This window comes from Herpailurus yagouaroundi, unplaced genomic scaffold (genome assembly GCF_014898765.1).
Source record: "Herpailurus yagouaroundi ecotype Mexico unplaced genomic scaffold, PumYag 182, whole genome shotgun sequence".
NCBI lineage: Eukaryota > Metazoa > Chordata > Mammalia > Carnivora > Felidae > Herpailurus > Herpailurus yagouaroundi.
In genome coordinates, this window is record NW_024412413.1 from 48,752,030 (window position 1) to 48,756,832 (window position 4,803).

General features: G+C 39.8%; 1 long non-coding RNA gene across 1 annotated transcript; it reads right to left on the reverse strand.

Moving 5' to 3' along the window:
• Positions 1-1,102: 1,102 nt before the first annotated feature.
• On the reverse strand, positions 1,103-3,089 carry LOC121040771 (uncharacterized). The gene is made up of 2 exons (XR_005795428.1): positions 1,893-3,089; positions 1,103-1,516 (listed from the first exon to the last, which is right to left on the reverse strand). It is a non-coding gene; the product is annotated as an uncharacterized LOC121040771 (long non-coding RNA).
• Between the last annotated feature and the right edge of the window lie 1,714 nt (positions 3,090-4,803).

The following is a 4,803-nucleotide window of genomic DNA, read 5'->3' on the forward strand; positions in this document are numbered from 1 at the left end:
AAACATAGCCAGGGAACCATTTCTTGAAATAATTTAGCCTAGTACCATCCTTCTGAACTTAAATTCCTTGACCACCAAACACATTTTGGGAAATGCTGATGTAGGGGGAAGTCTTTTGTCCAGAGTAATAAATTTTGAATTCAAAGTGCTTTGGAAGCACAGAGCGTAGTTATAAACAAAGATTTGCCCCCTATAGGAACTGGAAAATGAGTCCCTAACCCTAATCACTGTAACCCCTGATGTCAAATTTCTAGCTAATGACAGAGAGGCTGGACTCAAGTTTGCCCTCTGAAACATGTAAACAATAGAGACATAGGTGAGTAGGAAATGGCTAGTTTAGTGGTACCAATTTCAAAAAAGTGACAAGTATCTCAAATTAGAAAACAAATTGGGAACAGTTTTTCTATTTTCTAAAGAGAATTCATTATAATAGGAACCCTTTGGCAGAAGTTCCCTGGAATATATTCACTAGATTTCAGAATTTGCAGCTCCTTAGAGGGTCCATTGCTTCCCACTACCCCCCAAAAGCAAGGTACAATTTTAAAATGAGCTAATTTTTAAAATATTAGACATAGGGGAAAAAGAAAAAAGTGATCAGTCCATTTTTTGGATGTCAGAATTATGTGCTTTTCTTCCTACTTCATTTTTGAAATTTTCTATTTATTTTTCTAAATTTTTTTTAATGTTTTATTCATTTTCTGAGAGAGGGAGAGAGAGAGAGAATGCAGGGAAGGGGCAGAGAGAGAGAGCGAGGGAGACACAGAATCCGAGGCAGGCTCCACGGCCCGGACCCTGACGTGGGGCTCCAACTCACGAACCATGAGATCATGACCCGAGCTGTAGTCAGACATTTAACTGACTGAGCCATCCAGGAGCACCACCCCCCCCCCACCTTTTTTTGAAATTTTCTATTAAAAGAAAAAATTTTTAATATTTATAAGTGAGTGGGGGAGGGGCAGGGAGAGAAGGGAAGATACAGAAGTGGGCTCCAGGCTCCACGCTGTCAGCACAAAGCCTGACATGGGGCTTGAACTCATGAACTGTGCGATCATGACCTGAGCCCAAGTCAGATGCTTAACAAACTGAGCCACCCAGGCACACCTAAAATTTTCTATTTATTTAGAAGTTTTCTATTTTTTTATAAGAAAAGTAAATGATTTAAACAGAACCTCAAATTTTAGAAACACCAGTTTACAAAGGCAGTTGTTACACCTTCTTACGTACTCATTAAACATTTACAGAGTTTATGTTGAAATAACACCTGGTTAAGTCAAAGTTAATTTAAAAATGGTTTTCCCTCATTGACCAAGGACACGGGAGTTCTGAAGGATGAACAGTGAAGGACTTTAGGACCAAGATGGGAAGTTTGTGTTTTAACAACCGAGAGCAGAACTCACAACTCACGTCTCTGCTCTCCAGCCCAGCAATCTGTTCCGGGAGGGCTCTGTCCACTCTGTTAAGGGTCTACCTTCCGTTAATGGAGGCCTTCAGAGAGCTCCTGGAGCTATGCTTCCACCTGGTGGTTAGAAAAGTGCTTAACTAAAGAGATTTGGTCTCACATGCCTCTGTTTTTTAATGTGTTTAAATGTTTATTTTTGAGAAAGAGAGGCAGAGACAGAGTGTGAGCCGGGGAGGGGCAGAGAGAGAGGGAGACACAGAATCTGAAGCAGGTTGCAGATTCTGAGCTGTCAGTACAGAACCTGATGTGGGGCTCGAACTCACTGCAAGATCATGACCTGAACTGCAGTTGGACCCTTAACTGACTGAGCCACCCAGGCGCCCCCACATACCTCTTAAAAAAGAAGGAAATAAATGCGAGAAAAGGTGGAAGAACTTTTACATAGAGGGATATTTTAAGCAAAGCTTTACCAATTCTGGTACAATTCTGATACCGTATCAACTTTTGAAGACCACGGTGTTCTCAGAATGTTTCTTTTGCCATTGAAGTAATTTATTGCAATATTGCAGACAATATTTTTTCAGGATGTTTTTTAAAACTGTCTTTTCCCCTCTTGTAAATTTCAGAAAACTACACGGCTATTTTCCTTGCCAATCACCATCCTTTACTGAATGCCTACTGTGCACGCAATGCATTATATTCAATGCATTATATTCGGTACCTGGGGGGGAAGAAAGAGATACAAATGGATATTACAACCTGCTTTTGGAGAGAAGGTACAAAGCAACATGTAAACTTAAGTGTGAACAAAGTACCTCAGAACTGAGACAATGTAGGGGAGAAAAAAGATGTGGTTAATTCAAGGCTACTTTAGCTGGGTTTTGGCACGGTTATGGTCACAATTGGCTACAAGAAAAATATTATTAAAAGCTACCATTTATAAGTCCTTACTACCTAACCAGACCCTATCCTAAGCTCCATGTATTTGTCTGTAATTCTCAGGTTACAAAGCAAGCAAGTACCAGATCTGCTATTTGAATTTAGCCCTTCCCACTCTACTAGGATAAAAATAAGTCATGCGAGAAGATGGAAATGAACTTTTGCACCAAAAGGGTTTAAGACAATGGTGGGGAAGAGAAAGCTGTTTCACAGAGAAGTCTAAAAGTCTAAATGAACACGCAATACATTTGAGATAATATCCAACAAGAAATAGAATTAAGTTTTTTCTGACTTCAAATCAGGGAAACATGAAGCTATCTGTAAATATCTATAAAGGCACCGAATATGGGGGACACCAAAGCCAGTGAAGTCAATCTGATTGATTTTACTGTGATCTTGAAGAAAGGCTAATAATGCAGGGTAGAGTGTCAACTGGGAAGGTGTGAACCAAATTAACACATAAAAGTACTAAAATTTAACTGAGAGATGTTTAAATGGAATTCATCTAACATGACAGTAACAACAATAGAAAGGATTGAAATTTTGTAATTTGTAATGTGAGATATTGTAATAAGCTTGTTAGGACATCTAAACAGTCATATTCTGAAGACAAATCTGTGGGACTAAAACGAGATGAAAGGAAGATGTCGGTCAATTTATTTAATTATTTTTTAAATGTCTTCTTTTGAGAGCATGTGTGGGGGAGGTACAGAGAGAGGGGGACAAAGGAGCTGAAGTGCGCTCCACGCTGACAGCAGAGAGCCGAATATGGGGCTCGAACTCACAAACCATGAGATCCTGACCTGAGCCAAAGTCAGATGCTCAACTGAGCCACCCAAGCACCCCTATTAATTTTTTAAAACATGAATCATTAAAGAAGAGCTTTAAAAGACAGCAATAAAAATTCAAGTATGTTTTAGAATCATCCCTCTCCTAAAAATAATCAATTGTAGTTCCCTCACTCAATATATTATTTTAATGTGTACATTGTGGGGAGTCTCATCGGCTTGTCACTTGAGACTGCTCGTTTTCTGTTTTTATTTTCATGTTAACGGTCCCATTTATAATTAAACATATTCAACACTTCTAAGCACCTGTGTGCTGCTGCACTAAAATATTTCTTTTTAAAGTATTTTTAGATGTCAAAAATTCCCTACTATATAGAACAGAAAGCTGGCTCTATGACAGATAACATGGCCAAAAAATTTTAAGCAGATGGCATTTTCTTAAACACTTTTTTGTAAAGATGAAATCAAACCCAGTTCAAAACCCAAACAATGACCAAGTACAACTACAAGCTTTTCACAATGCCATGACAACTTCCAGTTATCACCCTAAACCAACAGACATCTACACACTAACCAGTATTTTCAAAACACTCATTAAAACTCAAAATTAACAAATGGGGCACCTGGGTGGCTCAGTTGGTTCAGCGTCCAACTCTTGATTTGGGCTCAGGTCATGATCTTGTGGTTTATGGGTTCAAGCCCTGCATGGGGATCCACACTGACAGCTTGGATTCTCTCTCTGCCCCTCCCCCACATACAGGTGGGCTCACACACATTCTTTCAAAATAAATTTAAAAATTAAAAATTAGGGGCGCCTGGGTGGCACAGTCGGTTAAGCGTCCGACTTCAGCCAGGTCACGATCTCGCGGTCCGTGAGTTCGAGCCCCGCGTCAGGCTCTGGGCTGATGGCTCAGAGCCTGGAGCCTGTTGTTTCCGATTCTGTGTCTCCCTCTCTCTCTGCCCCTCCCCCGTTCATGCTCTGTCTCTGTCCCAAAAATAAATAAACGTTGAAAAAAAAATTAAAAAAAAAAATAATAAAAAAAAATTAAAAATTAAAAAGTGCACTTAATGATGACAGCTAACCCTGGTCTGACTTTGGAGCCTGTGGACTCCTGCTTTACAAGACAGGTTCCAATGATGTGACTGACTCAAATTATTATCAAACACCTATATATCTGTGTCACTCACAATCAAGAAAAGGATCTTGGCCTCATGGAATTTAGTTTCAGAGATGATGCAGAGACATGACAGGTAATTACAAGGAGCTTTCATGCTGACAGGTAGCAAGGTGGTTACCCAACTCCCTTCCCAGCCCCAGCTATACCCTTCCAGAACATTCACCATCACTTGTTGAGAAACCACTTAAGCCAACCTGCCATGTGATAACACAAGTGAACAGGAGGGAGAAGACAGCATGTCCTGGCCCTACTAAACCATGTAACGTCATTCTCTGAAGCTGGGTCTTATTCGTTGCCTTGGATGCTCCCAACTACATTAAGCTGTCCATTAATATGTGTACTGACACAACGGCAGTGATGGCCATTCCAAAAATAGAAGCACATTCAGACTTGTACCTTTGATTACCCAAATAGAGGATATTCAAGTATAATTTCTATTTTAACAAAGCTCATTACAGAAAAATTGTAAGATCCAAAAACCACACTCTTGAAACAATGC